At 41.2% G+C, this 21,995-nt stretch overlaps 1 protein-coding gene across 3 annotated transcripts in view; it reads right to left on the bottom strand.

The window, feature by feature from the left end:
- TTC27 (tetratricopeptide repeat domain 27) overlaps nt 1-21,995 on the bottom strand; it is a 677,043-nt gene that overhangs the window by 412,819 nt on the left and 242,229 nt on the right. The window lies entirely within an intron of this gene.

The raw sequence follows: 21,995 nt of genomic DNA, 5'->3' as shown, positions 1-21,995 counted from the left end.
GAGATATACTAAGATGGATAGGCAAATGGCTGGAGAACAGAAGGCAGAGAGTGAGCATAAATGGGAAGTTCTCAGACTGGGAAAATGTGACTAGCGGTGTGCTCCAGGGCTCGGTACTTGGGCCCATCTTATTTAATATTTTCATTAACAACCTAGAGGATGGAACATCCAGTGAGATCATCAAGTTTGAAGATGACACAAAGCTTTGCCGGACAATCAAATCGCAGAAGGACAGTGAGGAACTCCAGAGCGACTTGAGCCAATTGGATAATTGGGCAAATAAATGGCAGATGAAGTTTAATGTGGAAAAATGTAAAGTGATGCACTTAGGCTGAAAAAATAAGGAACACAAGTATAGTATGTCAGGTGCAACTCTGGGAAAACCCAAACAGGAAAGGGACCTGGGCATATTAATCGATAGGACCCTGAAGCCATCGACGCAATGTGCGGCGGCAGTAAAGAACGTGAATAAAACGCTAGGCATGATAAAGAAGGCCTCAATCATCCTGTTAAGATGAAAAAAATACTTAATTTTTTAAAGCAGCAAGATGTGGATATATATATAATAATAATAATAACTTTATTTTGTATACCGCTATACCCAGGGAGTTCTAGGCAGTTCACATCAATTAATTAAGGATACAAACATTGAAGTTGTTGGAGTTAACAGTTTAGAAATGTACAGGTTATTGAAGTTGACTGAGCTATACAAGAGTGTACAATAGGAAGGTAAAAATTTATTTACAGGAAAAAATACAGGTCATTAAAGTTAACAGGTTAGGAGAGTACAATAAGAAGGAGTAGTTGGAGGTTCACGTGCTTTGGGGGGAGTTGAAGAAGAAGAAGAGGGTGTGTTACGGGTTCTGTCCGTGGAATAAGTGTGTTTTGAGTTTTTTTCTGAAGTCAAAGTAGGTGGGGGCGTCAAGCACAATTTGGGCTAGCCATGGGTTCAGTTTAGCCGCCTGGAAGGAGAAGGTTTTGTCAAGGAACCTTTTGGAATGACATAGTTTTAGGGAGGGGAAGGCGAACAGGTGAATTCTGCGGGAGTTCTTATTGTTGGTTTTTTTTTTATAATTCTTTATTCATTTTCACAAATTACATTAAGTGTTAATATTTTCATTCACAGTAACAATAAATACATCACTTATAAACAATCATTGGTATATTACATATATTCTTATCCCTATCCCTCACCCATCCCCCCAACCATATACTCCATTATTGTATGATATATGTAATAATAAAATACCCCCCTCCCTACCTCATAAACTAATAAACAATAAACATAAGGGAAATAATTTTACTTAATCCTGACATTATTTTGTTAATGGTTTCCATACATCCTGAAATTTCTTAAAATATCCCTTTTGTAACGCAGTAAATCTTTCCATTTTATAGATATGGCATAAAGAATTCCACCAAAAGTTATAATTTAATCTCCTCAAGTCTTTCCAATTAGATGTGATTTGTTGAATTGCAACCCCTGTCATTATTTGTAATAATTTATTGTTATTTGCAGAAATCTGACTTTTTGCTCTCATATCCATACCAAATATCACAGTATCATAGGATAATGCCACTGGGTTCTCCAATAAATTATTAATTTGGTCCCAAATTGATTTCCAAAAATTCATAATATATGGGCAATGAAACAATAAATGATCTAAAGTTCCTGCTTCTAAATGACAATGCCAGCATCTATTAGACAAAGAACTATCTATTTTTTGCAACCTAACAGGGGTCCATAATGTTCTATGCAACAGAAAAAACCAAGTTTGTCTCATAGATGCTGACACCGTACATTTCATCCTCCAAGACCAAATTCGTGGCCATTGAGATGCAGTAATTTATTTCATGCTTAATCTCAATGCTCCAAATATCTCTTAAACCAGTTTTTAATTTCTTCTTAGTAAATCCATTTAATAATTTATACTACTGGGCGGCCTGGTGACCAAAGAAGTCTGTCTGAAAATTTAGTCTGTTGTAATTTAGATTGAAATGTGGGTAGAGGTAGCTCGGGGATATACCAAATACTGTTTTGTAGCAGAGGCATGCGAACTTGAATAGGACTCTGGATTCAAATGGTAACCAGTGCAGATTATGGTAGAAGGGGGTGATGTGTTCCCATTTGTTTAAGCCAAATATAAGGCGGACGGCAGTGTTCTGAATCAGTTTTAGTCTCTTGGTGGTTTTCTTCATGGAGCCCAAGTAGATGATGTTGCAGTAGTCCAGGATGCTGAGAATGGAGGATTGTACTAACAGGCGAAATGAGTTGTCGTCGAAGTATTTTTTTATGGTGCGGAGTTTCCAGAGCACTAAGAAGCTTTTCCTGACAGTAAGATCAGTGTGTTTCTCAAGGGATAGATGTTTGTCTAAGGCGACTCCCAGTATTTTTAAGGTTTGTTCTAGGGGGAAATCCGATCCATTCACTTAAGAACATAAGAACATAAGAAGTTGCCTCTGCTGAGTCAGACCAGAGGTCCATCGCGCCCAGCAGTCCGCACCTGCGGTGGCCCATCAGGCCCATGACCTGTACGGTGATCATTGTCTGAACCCTTAAATCCCCTTGGTCTCTATCTAAACTCTCTCTATATCCCATCTCTACCTCTATCTGTATCCCTCAATCCCCCTATCTTTCAGGAATTTATCTAATCCTTCTTTAAAACCCTGGAGTGTACTCTGTCCTATCACAGCCTCCGGCAGTGTGTTCCATGTGTCCACTACCCTCTGAGTGAAAAAGAACTTCCTAGCATCGAGCCGAGCGCGACCTGCACTCTGACCGCGTGCAGAGGAGGAAGCAGGATCCAGAGGGCAGCCGCCGGAGGAGTCGGGTAGAGGCAGGCAGGCAGGAGATTTAGCTGGGGTAGCGGCGAGAGGAAGCTCCGCCCACCCCCCCGCGTCAGAGGCAGAGTCAGCGCCCGGGCTCCCCCTTAAAGGAGTCGAGCCGAGCGCGACCTGCACTCTGACCGCGTGCAGAGGAGGAAGCAGGATCCAGAGGGCAGCCGCCGGAGGAGTCGGGTAGAGGCAGGCAGGCAGGAGACTTGTATTATGGTATCTTTGATTTTGTTGTTGGAGGTGGCTAGGAAGAATTTGGTTTTGTCAGAGTTTAATTTTAATCTATAGGATAACATCCATAGTTCTATTTGACTGAGTAAGCTTGATAGAGAGTTAAGCAACTCTGGTGTGAAACAGGTTAGCGGGATGACTATTGTAATGTCATCTGCATAGATGAAGAATTTGAGCTTAAAACTTTGCAGTAGGTTTCCCAAGGAGTTGAGATAGACGTTAAACAGGGTGGGAGACAGGGGGGAGCCCTGGGGAACCCCACAGGAGTTGTTCCAGCTGTAGGAGACAGAGTCGTTCTTACATACCCTATATGATACAGGAAACTCATTTGTCTGCTGGGAAACCGAAGAAGTTGGAAGGGGAGTGGGTCAAGCAGTGTTTCTTTGCACCAGCTATGGGAAAGAAAGCGGAGGTGGCTATTTTAGTGCATAGGAAATGTTCAGCTGTATTTAATTTTATTTCTGCAGATCCTTCAGGAAGGTGGGTTCAGGTTAATATGACCTTGGGGAAACATGCTCTGACGCTGTTTAATATCTATGCCAATTCAAATCAAGCAGAATTTTTCAAAACTCTTCAACAGGTACTTCTGCCGCTAGCTGCCTCTAATCTAGTGGTAACTGGGGACTTCAATGCTGTTATGGATCCATTGCTGGATAAACAACCCAGTAAACTTTATAATCAATGGGATTGGATAATTTAGTTCAATCCTCTGGATTAAAAGATATCTGGCGAATTCTCCATTTTAATGCTCGGGAGTTTACTGTTTGTTCCCATGTTCAAAAATCATATTCAAGAATAGATTATGTAATTGTATCAGATCAGTTAGTTCAACAGATAACCAAAGCTGGCATAGACCCAATTGTTTTATCAGATCATGCTGGAGTTCGGACTGAATTAAAATTTGAGGAACAAGATTGTAACAGACCTGTTTGGAGATTCAATAATACATTGCTTGCAGATTCAAAGTTTGAGGAATTTCAATTAAAAATGAATGAATATTTTCAGATCAATGCCTCAGAGGAAATCTCTTTAGAAACATTGTGGGATGCTTTCAAAGCTACCATGAGAGGGCAAATAATCTCATATTCAGTATATGTTAGGAAACAACTTAAAATAGAATATTCTAATTTGGAGCAAAATATTAAGGTTCTGGAATCCCAATTGGCCTTGAAATGGGAACAAACTACTTTACAGACCCTCTTAAAAACCCTCTTAAATATAAATATAATGAGATTTCCTCTCAAATGACTAGGAAAGAGCTGTTCTCTCAGCAGGCTCTGTATTATGAAAACTCGAATAAAGCGGGAAGAGCATTAGCTAATTATCTTAAAGCTAAAAAAAGAATAGTAAAAATTGTGGCTATCACAGATGAGATGAGGGAAACTCGTTCTTAAATTAGAAATATCTTAAAACAATTTTTGAAATATTATAAAGCTTTATATTTTTCTGAACTTTAATCAAATAAAGAACTTGAGGGTTTAGAGCTCTTGAAGTTAATTAAGGGGCCTAAAATTCCTGAGCATATAAAAGAAATTCTTGATGCGCCTATATCAATGAAAGAACTACAAGCAACGTTGAAGTCCCTTAGAGTTGGATCTGCTCCAGGTGGGGATGGGCTCACTGTAGAGTTTTATAAGTCATTCCAAATTATCCTTTTACCTCATCTTTTAAATTTGTATCAGGCTCTACTAACTAAAGGTTGTATTAGAGGTACTATGGCAGAATCTTTACCTATAGTTTTGACGACGCCACATAAAGATCCTACGTTGGTTTCAAATTACAGGCCTATTTCTTTGATTAATGTAGATGGCCAAGGCTCTCCCTTATATTATTGGTATGCACCAAACGGGGTTCGTTGCTCAAAGACATTCTTCAAACAAAACCAGACTGGCTTTCCACAAGTTAAATTTAACAAAAGCCTTGGATGCAGAGAAGGCCTTTGATCGTGTGGAGTGGACCTTCATGTATCAAGTAATGGATTAGTTTGGTATTGGTTCTGGATTTATACAAATGATTCAAACCTTGTATAGTTTCCCTTCTGCCAGATTATATATTGTCACAACCCTAGCCCTAAAGCTCGGCTTGTGCCAGGGAAGGCTCCGCCTAACCCTAGCCTTGCCTTGAAGAGGGCTAACCAATGTGACAGGTTAGACACAAATAGAAAGGAAGGCTCTGAATTCCCATTCAAACCCCATGTTATAAAACCCTGGGGAGGTGAGGAATATGGGGAGAACAGCCTGGAGCAGAGGGAGGTGCCTTATACAAAGGAACAGCCTCAGAGCAAAACCCCAAGCTCAGGTAATTCACAGCTGCTGGGCCTAATTAGAGCCCAGGGAAAAACCCAGCAAAAGCTACAGGCTGCCCTTCCCCCTTTCAGGACAGGGCGTGGTCGTCTCAATGCTTTAGAAGCAGCCCTGAGAAAGACCAAGTTAGTCTACCCTGGGGCAGCCCAGGAAGGAGGTTCTCAGGACGGGTCTCCTGAGTCTCAGGGAAACCAGGATATTGAAATGGTGGATGCAGCCCCTGTTCCTGAAGCCAGTCAGCTAGCTAACCCGGAGCACATGGAGTTTATGGACACTGCCATGGAACCAGAAGCATCAGCAATGGATGAGAGTTGAGTACTATGACTTTACTTTTTGGCTGTACTTAATTTTTGTGGACTTTTCTTGGCTGGTTGGTTGGGAAACCTGTATGCACCTGTGTGAAGCCCGGTGAGCAGTGCTGAGTTCACGGCTGTAAAGGTGCCTAGATTTGGTAGCATTAAAGCCAGGTTTAATTTGTTTGTAAGATTTTTGCTTTTTGCCTTTTTGCGGCTGATTTGGGACTGCATTGTGGACTGTGTGCAGGGGTAGTAGAGTGAACATAAGAACATAAGAAGTTGCCTCCACTGGGTCAGACCGAGGTCCATCTCGCCCAGCGGTCCGCTCCCGCGGCGGCCCATCAGGTCTGTGACCTGTGAAGTGGTTTCTGACCACTTCTATAACCTACCTCAAGTTCTATCTGTACCCCTCTATCCCTTTATCCTCCAGGAACCTATCCAAACCCTTCTTGAATCCCTGTACAGAGTTCTGGCCTAACACTTCCTCCGGAAGCGCGTTCCATGTGTCCACCACCCTCTGCGTAAAAAAGAATTTTCTAGCATTTGTTCTAAACCTGTCCCCTTTCAATTTCTCCGAGTGACCCCTAGTGCTTGTGGCTCCTCTCAGTTTGAAGAATCTGTCCTTATTTACTCTCTCTATGCCCTTAAGGATTTTGAAGGTTTCTATCATGTCCCCTCTAAGTCTCCTCTTCTCCAGGGAGAACAGCCCCAGCATTTTTAATCTGTCAGCGTATGGAAAATTTTCCATACCTTTTATCAGCTTAGTCGCCCTCCTCTGCACTCCCTCGAGTACCGCCATGTCCTTTTTGAGGTACGGCGACCAGTATTGAACACAGTACTCCAGGTGCGGGCGCACCATTGCACGATACAGCGGCATGATGACTTCCTTCGTCCGGGTTGTGATACCCTTTTTGATGATGCCCAGCATTCTGTTTGCTTTCTTTGAGGCTGTCGCACATTGCGCCGATGGTTTCAGTGATGAGTCGACCATCACCCCCAGGTCCCTTTCCAGGTTACTCACCCCTAGCAGTGTTCCCCCCATTTTGTAGTTGAACATCGGGTTCTTTTTCCCTACATGCATGACCTTGCATTTCTCTACGTTAAAACTCATTTGCCACTTTTTTGCCCAGTCTTCCAGTCTCGTTAGGTCCCTTTGTAGGTCCTCGCAGTCTTCCGTGTTTCTAACCCTGCTGCAGAGTTTGGTGTCATCAGCAAATTTGATAACCTCACATTTTGTCCCCGTCTCCAGATCGTTAATAAATATATTGAATAGTAGAGGTCCCAGCACCGACCCCTGCGGAACTCCGCTCGTGACCCATTGCCAATCTGAGTATTGGCCTTTGACTCCAACCCTCTGTTTCCTGCCCGCTAGCCAGTGTTTGATCCATCGGTAGATATCCCCTTGCACCCCGTGGTTCCACAGTTTTTTAAGTAGCCGTTCGTGAGGTACCTTGTCGAAGGCTTTTTGGAAGTCTAGGTAAATGATGTCTATGGATTCACCCTTATCCATCTGACTGTTTATTCCCTCAAAGAAGTACAGCAAGTTCGTGAGGCACGACCTTCCCTTGCAGAAGCCATGCTGGCTCGCCTTCAGTTGTCCATTGATTTCTATGTGTTCGCAGATTGTGTCCTTTACCATTGCTTCCATCATCTTTCCAGGAACCGAGGTCAAGCTCACAGGCCTGTAGTTTCCCGGGTCACCCCTTGATCCCTTCTTAAAGATGGGCGTGACATTTGCTATTTTCCAGTCTTCTGGGATCTCCCCAGTTTTTAGGGAGAGGTTACATATTTGGCGAAGTGTCTCTGCTATTTCGTTTCTCAGTTCTTTTAGTACCCTTGGGTGGATGCCGTCCGGGCCTGGTGATTTGTCGCTCTTTAGTCTGTCTATCTGTCTGAGGACATCCTCTTTGCTTACCTCTAGTTGTACCAGCCTTTCGTCGTGTTCTCCGTTTATAATCACCTCGGGTTCTGGGATATTGGATGTGTCCTCTCTGGTGAAGACCGACGAGAAGAATTTGTTTAACCTTTCAGCTATCTCTTTTTCCTCCTTTATCACTCCTTTCTTGTCTCCGTCGTCCAGTGGTCCCACTTCCTCTCTGGCTGGTTGTTTCCCTTTCACATACCTAAAGAAGGGTTTGAAGTTTCTTGCTTCTCCTGCCAGTCTTTCCTCGTATTCTCTCTTTGCCTTCCTGACCTCTCTATGACATTCTTTCTGGTGTCTTTTGTGCTCTTCCTGGTTTTCCTTTGTTGGATCCTTTTTCCATTTCTTGAAGGCTGATTTCTTGTCGCTTATCGCCTTTTTAACCGCAGTAGTTATCCATGCTGGGTTTCTAGTTCGATTTTTTTTGCACCCTTTCCTAAACCTTGGGATGCACAGGTCTTGTGCCTCGAGCACTATGCCTTTAAGCAGTGTCCAGGCTTCCTTTACAGTCTTCACCTTCCCTGAGTTGCTGCTGAGCTTTTTTCCTACCATTTTCCTCATGTCCTTGTAGTTTCCCTTTCTGAAGTTGAGTGCTGTCGTTTTGGTTCTTTTCACCTTTGATGTTCCCATGTTTAATTTGTACTGGATCATGTTGTGATCACTGTTCCCTAATGGTGCTATTACCACCACTTCCTTTGTGGGTCCTTCTAGCCCGTTGAGAATTAGGTCTAGAGTGGCATCCCCTCGCGTTGGTTCTGTGACCAGCTGCTCCATGAAACAGTCCCTTATCGCCTCTAGGAATTTAGTTTCTCTCGTGCAGTTTGAGTGCCCAATGTCCCAGTCTATTCCCGGATAGTTGAAATCCCCCATAACTGCCACCCTTCCACTTTTGCACACCTGCCTCAGTTCGGCCTCCAGTTCCAGGTCGTTTGCTTCTGACTGTCCTGGTGGGCGATAGTACAATCCCAATTTGATGTCAGCTCCTTCCCCTCCTGTTAACTTAACCCATAGTGACTCCAGACTGTCTGCCCTTATTGTTGTTTCTGTTCTGGAAGAAGGAATGGAGTCCTTTATATACAGTGCTATTCCTCCCCCCTTTTTGTGTGCTCTGTCCTTCCTGTAGAGTTTATACCCTGGAAGGGCCACATCCCATTTGTTGTCCTCTGTCCACCATGTCTCTGTGATTCCTATTATGTCTATGTCCTTATTTCCGGCTATAACTTCTAGCTCCCCCATTTTAGTCCTTAGGCTCCTAGCATTTGTATAAAGGCAATTTAAGTCCCAGTTTGTTACCTTTTCTTTTGGATCTACTCTTGATTTGTTGCTCCTGCTGGTCTCCTCACGTGTTGCCTCCTGTGGTGTGTCTATCCCGTTCTCTGCCCGTTTTTTTGTTCTTTGATAGCCCTCTGGGTCCTGCTGTTTCCTCCTTGTCTTGCTCTTTATTTCTAGTTGCCTCTCGGGTCCCTGTGCTGCATCTTTGGGTTTATGTCCATAAAGTGTCCATTTTGTCTCTAGTCCACTATCGCCATTTCCTGTTTCAGTATCCTTGCTTGATACTGTGGTCCGGTGTGTCGAGGTCAGATCGACTTGGGTGGGATTGTGGGGCCATTTGTGGCAAGCTTATTGAAGAAGTGGATTCGGCTACTCCCCTCCCCCACCAACTGCTTGTTGAGTTGGTTGGGACAGGCCTGTTGCAAGCCAGGTCTAATTGGAACACTTCCATACAACTGAGAGATTGTAACAGTCTTATTCCTGCCCTGCTTGGGACTGCGGGCTTATTAGGACTGGACTATTATAGACTGTTACAGTACTTACCTCCTAATACCTGTAAGGAAGGTGTGGGCTTTTGTATTACAGCCCGGTTATTCTTTTCATGTTTTTTTTTGTTGTTCATGAAATAAATGGACTAACCCCTAAATTGAGACTCAGGTATATTAGAAACTTTATTGTTCCTGACTATTTTGTTCTTCCTTACTGCATAAGAACCAGCAGGACTTCCAGCGTCTTGTGGAGGCACGTCCAGCGCGGTCTATTCTGAGCGCTGATCGGGGGCCATCGTTCAAACCGGCACCGGCAGCGCCACAATATTAATAATACTTTTTCAGAATATTTTCATCTGGAGAGGGGAGTTAGACAAGGGTGTCTGATCTCCTTTGCTTTTTGACATTGTACTCAAACCCTTGCTATTGGCTATTCAACAGGCAAAGAAGATACAGGGTATTCCTTATGCAGGTCGGGAATATAAAGTCTCTGCGTATACAGATGATATTTTGCTTCATTTGAGGAATCCTGAAACTTCCATCCCGCATTTACTGGATTTGATTGACCGATTTGGCAAATTTTCTGGCTATAAAATAAATTGGAGTAAATCGAAGGTTCTTCCACTAAATGTATATTGTCCAAAAGGATATTTGATACATTCCCTTTTCTTAGGAAGGAAGAGGGTATAAAATATTTAGGTATTTGGATACAAAAAACGTTGGAAGAGACGATGAAAGTAAAGGAAATATCTTTATTGCTGAAGGTTACAGAAATGTGTGAGCAATGGAATCTTTTACATCTGTCTTGGTGGGGGAGAGTTCAAACAGTTAAGATAATGATTTTGCCTGTGGTTTGCTACCAAATGTGTATGTTGCTAATGTTTTTTCAGGGGTCCTTTTACAAGAAATTAAATAGTTTTCTTACTAAATTTATTTGGCTGGGTAAAACTGCGAGAATTGCTTTAGTATCTTTACAAAAACCAATTGTAGCGGGGGGGGGGGGGGTAAATTTTCCCAATTTTTATAGGTATCATCAAGCCTATATAATGTGTCAGGGTATGTACTGGATCCTCCCTGAGCTCATGGAAAATCTTCCAGACTGGTTATGGTTGGAATGGCAACTCCTTTCTCCATTGAGATTGTTTCACATTTTAAGTATCAAGTTACCTAGGATGTATAAGGACAATAGAATTTTACTAGATACATGGCATACATTAAAATTTATTAATAATTTAACACCCATTCCAATTCATAAATTCATCTGTCAGTCCCTTTGGCTAAACGCCAAGATTAAACTTGGCGGGTTTAAGATCCTCTGGAAACATTGGATGCAGGCGGGCATACATACTCTGGATGATGTAGTATCAGAGGCAAAGCTGCTTGACTTTTCACGACTGCAACAAACATTTGGTATTGCTAAGTCTCAAAATTATAAGTGGTTGCAGTTGAAGCAAGCCATTCAGAAGGGGTTCCCTGATTGGCGAAATCTTAAATATCAGTATAGTTTGCCAGTCCTATGCTTCCAGATAGATTTCCTAGGACATCAGGCCGTCCAGTGGTACAAATTAATATCTGAATTTTTGAATAAGAAACCAAAGACTGGTCTTTGTGACAATTGGAGCATTCAGATAAAGCAGCAGATTTCTGCGTCTCAATGAGATGTACAATGTCTGCATCTATGAGACGAACATGGTTTTTCTTGTTACATAGATCTTTTTGGACCCCTGATCGTTTACAGAAATTGGATAGTTCTAAGTCTAACAGATGCTGGCACTGTCATCTCGATGTAGGGACATTGGATCATCTGCTATACTATTGTCCCTTGATACTTAAGTTTTGGAGATCCATTTGGGGTCAAGAAAATAAAATATCGGAAAATCCGGTGGCATTGACGTACCATACCATGCTATTTGGCACGTTAATGAGGGCTAACAGCCCAATATCTTCCCATAATAATAAACTTCTCTTTATTATGATGGGAGTTGCCATACAACTTATTTTGAAGAACTGGAAAAACTGGGACCGGTTAAATTATAATTTCTGGTGGGAATCTTTATGCCACATTTTTAAAATGGAATGTATGATTGCTATATAGCAGGGTCATTATAGGAAATTTAAGGATGTTTGGGAGCCATTGACAAAATTCTGTTTAAGGAGTGATTAAGGATTTTGCCCTTTAAACATACACATCCAGGGTGGGGAAATATTTTTAATTTAATTATGGTTGAGTGCAATTGTTAAACGACATCACAAAAGAAATTGTAGATAACCTTTCAAACACAATGACCGAAATCGATAAATGGACCACTAATTTCAAACTAAAACTAAACGCAGAGAAAACAAAAGTCTTTCTGGCTAGTCCTAATGACACTATTACGAGAACATCGCTAAAAATAAACAACCACGAATACCCAATTTCCAAAAACATAAAAATACTGGGTATCACTCTTGACACTCACCTAACTATGACTGACCACACAAATTCACTAGTGAAAAAATGCTTAAACACGCTATGGAAACTAAGAACCATAAAAAAATACTTCGACCCTACATCATTCAGGTTGCTGGTACAGGCACTGACCCTATCCCTCCTTGACTACTGCAATATCATCTACCTGGGCATCCCACAAAAGACAATAAAAAAACTGAGATTAATACAAAACACCGCCGTCCGCCTAATTTTCGGACTAAGAAAAAACGACCACATCAGCCCCTACTATAAAAAGCTGCATTGGCTTTCAATAGAAGCGAGAATTCTTTTCAAATTTGCTTGCACCTGTTTCAAGCAAGCCTGGGGACTAGCACCATCATACCTACAAACTCACTTCAGCCTACACAACCCCACTAGAACGACCAGAAACAAAAACATCTTTGCTTACCCAAAGACTACAGGCTGCAGGTACAAATCCTTCTTGGACAGAACCTTTAAGTTCCAAGCGAAAAGACAGCAAATCTGGCTGAAAAACCACATAAACGAACCCAATACGACTTATAATGCATTCCGCAAATCGATCAAAACCGCCCTATTCGCAAAATTCATTGACTAAAACAGTCCCCTCCCCCACTAGGACTCCCCCCCCCAACAAACGCCTTTCTCTCTCTCAAGAAGCCCCTCTTTTTCAGATCTCCTCTACCCTTAGAACTCCAACTTATGGATGTCCTAAATCTCTCAGATACTCCTTGCCCATAGATCTCCAATTTAACACGTAAGTTTCCCATTTAGACTATCGTACTGCATTAAGACTCCTTGTACGGTATCATATTTAGACTTATTATATGTTATTGTATTTAGACTCACTGTATTATATACTATTGTATTTAGACTGTATTATATGTTATTGTATTTAGACTCACTGTATTGTATTGTAAGTGGATCTATGATATTGTATTGTATTAAGATTTTTGCTATTCGCTGAATGTCCAGCCTTCTTATAATGTAAACCGCCTAGAAGTCGCCTGACTATGGCGGTATAGAAAAATAAAGTTATTATTATTATTATTATTATTATAGAAGGGGGGAGGATACACGTATTTGTTATGAAATATAATTTGATTGGAAAAAAAAAATATATATATATATATATATAAAAAACTCTGGAATATATATATATAAAACTCTGGAATTCATTGCCAAAGAATGTGGCAAAATCAGTTAGCTTAGTGGGGTTTAAAAAGGTTTGGATAATTTCCTAAAAGAGAAGTCCATAGGTCATTATTGAAATGGCTTGGAGAAATCTATTGCTTATTCCTAGGAAAAGAGCATAAAATCTGTTTTACTACTTGTGATCTAGCTAGGTACTTGGGACTTAGATTGGCCACTGTTAGAAACAGGATACTAGGCTTGATGGACCTTCGGTCTGTCCCAGTATGGCAATTCTTATGTTTTTATTAACCAAAAAGTTAACACAGATATACAGGGACTAGCAGCAAATTGCACCTTGGGTGGGGGGGGGGGCCACTCAGTTAATGTGAGAATGCATGTTTGAATAGCCATGTTTCAACTGCTGCCTTAAATTTCTTAATTGAAGCTTCCCTTCAAATGGATAAAGAAAGAGAATTCCATAAAATCTGAGGTTGTAAAGAAAAATGGACTATCACGCATGAACTCCAGGTATGCAAATCAAGGAGTGGGCAGAACCAACTATTGGTCATTTATAGAACGTAACTTGTGCAGGGGGTGTATATGGAATAGTGAGACAGTTAAAGTAGTCTAAGACACCGAGCTGAAGAGCTTTGAATAAAAACAGAATCCTAAATTTAATTTGCTGCTTATTTGGGAGCCAATGATGTTCCTTTAACAATGGTGTAACATGAGCAGTTTTATTCACTCAACATAGAAGATGAACGGCACAATTTTGTAAAATCTGGAGTTTGTGAAATGCCTGAGTAAGGGATATTGCAATAATCTAGTTGTGTATTGAAAAGTGAAAGAATGAGCACATGAAAGGACTTGTTAAACAAACTTCTAATTGTATGTAACTGTCTCAATGGGGCACTGATCCACAGAGCCTGATTTTCAACCAGTATGTTATTAAATGGGGACTGAGATTTCACAATCACAACAGTTAATTCAGTGGAAGCAGCTGTGGCTTTACAAATTACATTTTAATTATCTAGTTTAAATTCAGATTTCCCTTCTCATTTATTTCCCTTAAATTTCTTCTGTGCCACATTTGAAGTATAGTTATAGTCAATTTTACTGACGTCACTGAAATCTTGATAGACGTTTTGAGTTGTTTATTGTGCATCACTAGCTCTATTCCACTCCCAAACAATTTTGTAGTGCATTATCAAATGCTGTAAATAAAAAAACCTCTTCACAGCTAAGTTGGTAAATTCATCAATACCAACAACACATTCTCTCTTGGCATGCATTATGACAGGGGTGTCAAACTCAATCTCTTAAGGGGCCGAAATCTAAAACACAGGCTAAATTGTGGACTGATTTTTTTTTTATTAAGACACCATATCACATGCCATCCTCGTGCATTAATCATGTTCTGAAAATAACAAGTGCTGTGAGGCACTTGTGTGAAACGCAAATGGGTACTGAGGCAGTGCGGTGCGGTGCTTGGAGCACTGCTGGGACTGGGGCAGCGCGTTCAGGTGCTTGGAGTGCCACTGGGACTGGAGCTGCATGGTCAGGCGCTTGGATATGTTCAAGTCACCATGGGCCACATAAACAGCCAGTTGGGCCGGATTTGGCCTGCGGGCCTTGTGTTTGACATGTGTGTATTATGTGATGGCAGCTGCTGGGTTAAAGATTTGATAAGAACCAGTCAAGCCAGTTGAAGAACTTAGGCCTCCTTTGATCAACCATTTTAGTGTGGACTGGTGCAGTAAATGCTCTGATGCTCATAGAAACTGAATGAGCGTCAGCACATTTCCTGCGGCTTGATAAAAGGAAGCCGTGGAGGGGCATAATCAAAAGGAACATCTAAGTCCGTTTTCGGCTAAGTCGCAAGTCGTCCAAAGTAAAAAACAGCTTAGGACACATTTTCAAAAAAATTTTTTTGTTTCGAAAATCATCTAAGTATACGTCCTTTCAATCTGATGGTCCAAATCGCTAAATCGTCCATCTTTATACCACATTTTCGTCCAACCTTTCATCCCAAGTCAAAAATGCCTAGAGCAAGCCCTGTTGGACGTGGGAGGGGCCTGCAAATTGATAGACTGAACACCCAGACATGGCACCTAAGTAGTGGGGTACCTTGCAGGGTACTGATGTGAACTTCACAAAAAGGATGCCATGTCTTCATCTCACTACAGCTCCCTTATAGGTCATGGTGAACCCCCCAAACCACCTCCAGAATCCCCTAGACCCACTTATCTAGCACCCCAATAGCCCTTATGGCTGCAGGAGCCACTTATATGTCAGTACAAAAGGGTTTTGGGGGTGTATAGGGGAGTGCATTATGGGCATGGGTCCTCCTCTCCATGGGTCACTAACCCACCCCCAAGACACCTTAAGACACCTCTGTGCAGCATGACTAGGCTTTCCTATGCCAGGCTGCCAGGTGATGATGTTCTGGAGACACAATTTTCAAGTTGTGATTAATATTTTTATGGGGGTGGGGGAGGGTCAGTAATCACTGGGGTAGTGTGCGGGGGTCTGTATTATGTGTTTGCAGTGCTTATCTGGTGATTTTAGGTTTTTGTGACTTAGACCATGTTTTAAATGGAGAACCTGGACTACGAGGATCGACTTAGGAGACTGGGGTTGTTCTCCCTTGAGAAGAGGAGACTGCAAGGGGATCTGACCGAGAATTTCAAAATACTGAAAGGATTCGACAAAAATGGAGCAGGGAATGCAGTTATTTACAATGTCCAATGTGACATGGACAAGAGGACATAGATTGAAGCTGAGGGGGGACAGGTCCAGGACGAATATCAGGAAGTTCTGTTTCATGCAGCGAGTGGTGGACACCTGGAATGCTCTCCCAGAGGAAGTAATTGCAGAATCCACCGTTCTAGGATTTAAGGGTAAACTAGATGCACATCTCCTTAAGAGTGGCATAGAGTGATACGGGTAAGGGTAAATCTCCCTTGAGAAGCATACAGTGATATGGGGACTAAAACTATGCCAGGGTACACCTGGCAGGGCCTCCGCGTGTGCGGATCACCGGACTTGATGGACCCAGGGTCTGATCCGGAGATGGCAATTCTTATGTTCTTATGTAATGATGTTTTATTGTCTTGTCGTATTTTATTTTTTTATTGTTATTTTGTATGTGGCTTTGTTCTCCACTTAAATTTGTGGATAGGTGGGTTATAAATACTTTTAAATAAATAAATAAGGAATATAAAATGAATTGCATTTGCCTTCTACTTGATAACCCTTAAAACCAGGTTTCCTGATTAGCAGCAGGTCATGCAAACTTGGTTCACTTTGGAATTCATTTCTCTGTTTTTGATATTTGCTCCTTTTTGTAATTTTTCTCTTATTTAACAGCTTTTAAAAGAAAAAAGTGCATAAAGTACTTCTTATAGTACTACTCAATATATGCAGCACTGTACAATGATGAAAAGTGTTCAGGTACCAGAACGTCCCTTCTCCAAGGATCTAACAATCTAAGTGCCTAAGGCAATCAAAGAAAAGTGACTTTCCCTGGGTTCAATGGGCCCCAGTCCATAGTTTTAACCGGTCAGCTATGTCTACTAACCAGTGACGAAATCAAATACCGAGGATTAGCTTTATAAAACTTTTTTTTTTATAACTATTTTAGGAACTTTCTAAAAATGTTACAATTTTGCATTCCATCATACAACAAAGACAACTCCCTTCCCTCCTCTCATTTAAAAAAAAAAATATTGGATGGGTGGAGGAAAGGCTGCAGCAATATTACTGGATTTATAGTTTGACCACAGTGATTCCAAAGGGAACACATATGTGAAAGAAAGCACAGTTACTTCTAGTTTCTTCAAGCAAGTCTGCTTGTGAGGCTTCCGCATCCGGGCTCCTTCGATGACGTCACCCATATGTGAGAATAGCTGCCTGCTTGTCCTGGGATAATGTGGATATGTTATGTTATTGGGAGTGGGACATGAGTAGGATGCTTGGGGATCAAGTAGCCTTGGAGAGTCAACTACAAGGGAGAGGAAGGGTTATTAGACTGAAACTTCATGAAACATTTTTAACATGAATCCAAATTTAATAGTCATGAAAGTATAATAAACTCCTTAAATTAAATAATATTCAAAGAGCGCTTGACATTCAGCAGCTTGCTGAATATCTATTTATTTTTAAATACAAGTTGATATTATGCATAATACCATAAATATAGCCTGCAACATGCATAGTGCTACATATGGAGAGGACATGGTTAGGGAATTCCAAAACTATGTATATATGGTTCAATTATAGACACCAATATTTGATTACTAAGGAGGTAATTCTATAAGTAAGTGCCTCCATTAAGGTACCCTGCCCATGCAGTTGTCTATTCTATAATGGAATCTAGTTTAGATGTTCCAATTCAATCTCCAGACGTCCTTACTCAATATCAGGCTCAATTTTTTTTTTAGACAGCAATTTGGCATCTTCAAACACAGGAATGTTAAAAACAGTAATTTGTGACAGCTATAGATAAACACATCTGGCTTATTTCATAGATCTAACAATACTTTGCCTTGGAAGAGAAGAAGCCAGCTTCCCAAACTGCACAGGACAAAGGCTTCTTTATTTTGATAAAATACATTTTAATCTTCCAGAACCAGACCAAGTCTTTGTACTTCATAATAAAACCTATTGTCAGCATCTTCATAGCTGTACAGCAAAGAATTAAAAAAAGGAAGCTGAATTTTGAACACAGATATTAATTTACTCAACCCCAACACTTACTGGATAACTGATACTGTGCAGTGAAATACACAATTACTTTTTCTTTTTACTTCACTAATGCTTTCATATGGATCTATTCATAATGATATCATTTTGGTTGCATACTAAACCATTCAATTTAGAATTCTAATCTCTTTCCATCAGATTTCTAGCAATTAAATGCAAATGATCATACATTTTTAAAATGATGGGTTTGTGGTTCATAAACCTTGATAGAGTTGTTTTCAAAAAGCTTGAGCCCCATAATAAATGTCTTTCTTCAATTATAAGCAAAGCCAGAGCCCAGGGAACCAGACCCACTTTCTTGTAATGTGCTACAGTTGCTCAGCGTTCTGACACACTGGCTGAAACTTGCTAGATATACTCCACAAATGTATTTTTATTTCTACTGTTTTACAGAAGAAGAAAATGAGGGGGGGCGGGAAGGGGAGAAGAAGAGAGTTTAGGTGTTTCCTGGAGCTGGAAAAATAGAGAGAAGAGCAGTACTTGTTAGCTGACTTATATATACCTTATGGTTTTATTGCTCTCTCTCCTACTTTTGGTCTTAATCTCAAGTCATTCCAATATTCTTCCTAAATTTATTTGAGAGGGTTTTCACATTAAAAAAATAAAATAAAAAGTAGGAACAGAACAGTGAGAGAAAATAACAGCAGCAACCAGTAAGCCAAGATCCACAGAGTCAAAAGTATTCAGAGAAATTTAATAGTCCAACATGAGAAGTCAAAGCCGACCTCTTCAATTGGATCTCACTATGCCTGACAACAGGTCACTTCCCGACTGAACTTGGCCACATCCTTGTCTCCCCCCTCCTCAAAAACAACAAGGAACCTATCTCCTCCACCGCCAACTACAGACCCATCGCCAACATCCCACTTTTCCAAAAACTCATGGAAGGCCTTATTAACCACGACCTCATGAACTACTTAGAAAAGTTCCATATACTTCACGACTCCCAATCCGGCTTCCGCACAAACCACAGCACAGAAACTGTCCTAGCTGTTCTGACCAACTACCTCCTCCACCTGTTCTCACTGGGCAAAAGCGCCCTAGTGCTCCAATTCGACTTAAGCAGCGCCTTCGATCTGGTTGATTACAATATCCTGCTCAACTGCCTTGACTCGATCGGCATTACTGGCCAAGTACTAAACTGGTTCTCAAGCTTCCTAACCAACCGTACTTACCAGGTCCACAGCAATGGAACCTTCTCCCATCACTGGCGCAACCCCTGCGGAGTCCCACAAGGCTCCCCTCTATCCCCCTCCCTTTTTAACATTTACTTGGTCCCCCTGGCACGGACACTCGCTGACTTAAACCTAAAATCATTCATATACGCAGATGACATCACCATTATCATTCCCCTTACTTCACTCACACAACAGACAGAACAACTCACCTCCTCTGTCCTCACCAAACTAGAACTATGGGCCTCACAATTCAAATTAAAACTGAACACCAAAAAAACCAAAATTTTCCTGGCAAGTCCTAACCATAACCTTACAAACACCTCCCTGAAATTGAACGGCCTAGACTATCCTATCAACCCCACCATAAAAATCCTTGGAGTCCTCCTAGACAGATGCTTGACCTTCGAAGATCATACCAGTGCCCAGGTCAAAAAATGTTTCTACTCCCTCTGGAAACTTCGCACCATTAAACGCTATTTCGACCACCTCTCCTTCCGTCTTCTGGTCCAGTCACTAATCTTAAGTATACTGGACTATTGTAACATCATATACCTGGGATCCTATAAAAACACCAACAAACGCTTAAGAATAGTTCAAAATGCTGCGGTCCACCTCATCTTCGGCCTCAAAAAATATGACCACGTTAGCCCCTATTACGCTAAACTCCACTGGCTGCCGGTGGAGGCAAGGATCATCTTCAAATTCGCCTGCCTCTGCTTCAAAACCCTAGCAGGCTCTTCCCCAATCTACCTATCCGAGCACCTTGAAATCGCTGGCCCCTCTCGTACACGAAACACCTACCTGTTCTCCTTTCCTTCCCTGAAAGGCTGCCTCTACAAGAAATTTCTCGACAGATCCCTCGCATTCCAAGCGGGCAAATGGAACAAATGCCTCACAGCACTCATCTCCAATTCCCCCCCCCCCCCTACCAAATGTTCAGGAAGACAATCAAAACCTACCTTTTTGATAAATTCCTCTAACTTCTTCCCCCCCTCTTCCTTGCCTCCTCCTCGGACCTTGACTTACCTCAGTCTCTCGACTCTTCCAATCCTGTCTGCCACCAAACGGCTTAACAAAATGGATCACCCTATCCAACTAATCACCCCTTCTTCTTTACCCCCCTTACTTAATGCCTCTGCTCGGCTTTATTGAACACCGCAGTATATATCACCGCTGTATGTAACACTACTGTATGAACTCCGCTATATATATGCAACCTACAACAAATGTAACTTCACTGCAATAGTAACCGACCTGAAAAATAACTTCACCGCAAATGTAGCGTCGCCGAAAATGTAAATGTAGCTATGCCAAAAAAAAAAAAAATGTGTAACTTCGCTGTAATGTACAGTCTCTTCATCTGTTAACCGCATAGAACTTCCATGGTAATGCGGTATACAAAAATAAAGTTATTATTATTATAAGTTATGCAGCACAAAAAGGATCAGACTTGACATGGGTTGTGTTTCAGCAGAAACATCTGCTTCAACAGTCATACAATCCAAAGGATAATAGCACTTTCACGCTGGCACCTTCCTAATAATGTATGTATTTTCAGATCCAAGTAGTATCATTAGCAGAAGCTCAATATATAGTGAAAGTGACATTGTACTTTGGATTGTTAGACTCCTGATGCAAGCATTTCTGCTAAAACATGGCCATGTCAAGTCTAATCATTTTTGTGCCATAACTTATAGCTTCATGATGATTTTGTTCTCTTTATGTTGGACCATTAAATGTTTCTATTTGAAAACTTTTAAGTCTTTGTGAATCTTTGGCTCACTGGTTGCTATTATGTTCTGGTCATAAAAAAGGACAAATAGGATCTCCACTCACATAACCAGATCAAAGCAAAAAAAATGGAGTCCAAAATAGTCCAACCAAGATGCTGTTATTTTCTCTCACTGTTCTGTTCTTTCAGAATTTTCCATGAGGTTTGTAATCTCCTTTGGGGTTTTAGCTTCATATAAAAAGTATCAAAGCTATTTATCAAAGTAGTTTCAACAACTTTACACACCAATGTCTCAAATGTAATAACAATGACATCAAAAGCATCTTTGTTATTTTTATTGATGATATTTTTTCTTAAGAATTTTTTTCTGTTAAGTTCTTGATTTGAACTGCAATATTATACACACTCAGAGTGTGCATTTGTTCTTCACAAATGGCACATTTTGGTAAAACATTGGTCTTTACACTGATTCTGTGATCTAGTAATTCCAAATACCTGTGTCTCATTTCACCTGAATTTTGAACGGAATAAGATGCTTTATAACTATCTGCAAATATCTTGGATTAAGGACATAAGGACATAAGCAGTGCCTTTGCTGGGTCAGACCAGAGGTCCATCGTGCCCAGCAGTCCGCTCACACGGCGGCCCATCAGGTTCAGGACCTGTATGTTAATCCTCTAGCTATACCCTTCTATTCCCTTTTCCTTCACAAAATCATCTAATCCCTTCTTGAAACCCAATAGCGTACTCTGTCCTATCACATCCTCTGGAAGCGTATTCCAGGTGTCCACCACCCTTTGGGTGAAGAAGAACTTCCTAGCATTGGTTCTGAATCTGACCTCTCTAAATTTTTCCGAATGCCCTCTCGTTCTTGTAGTTTTCGAAAGTTTGAAGAATCTGTCCCTCTTCACCCTCTCCATGCCCCTCATGATCTTGTAAGTCTCTATCATGTCTCCTCTAAGTCTCCGTTTTTCTAGGGAAAAGAGCCCTAGCTTCTCCAATCTTTCAGCGTATGAAAGGTTTTCCATACCTTTTATCAAGCGCGTTGCTCTTTTCTGAACCCTCTCGAGCATCGCCATATCCTTCTTAATGTACAGCGACCAATATTAGACGCAGTACTCCAGATGCGGGCACACCATCGCCCGATACAATGGCAGGATAACGTCCTTCATTCTGGTTATAATACCTTTCTTGATAATACCTAGCATTGTGTTCTTTACAAAACAGTGTGGCCATTGGATCTTAATCAGAGAGTGGAGTGGCAAGCATTTTTTCAAGGTGAAAATCATTTACCAGATGGCTGGGAGGAATGGAGAACTACCTCTGGAAGAATCCAGTATTTAAATCACAATCACATTACACGAAAAACTCAATGGGAATGACTGACTCGAC

This window comes from Geotrypetes seraphini, chromosome 3 (assembly GCF_902459505.1).
Source record: "Geotrypetes seraphini chromosome 3, aGeoSer1.1, whole genome shotgun sequence".
Lineage (NCBI taxonomy): Eukaryota > Metazoa > Chordata > Amphibia > Gymnophiona > Dermophiidae > Geotrypetes > Geotrypetes seraphini.
The sequence above is the reverse complement of the archived record's forward strand: the minus strand, read 5'-3'. Positions and strand labels throughout refer to the sequence as shown.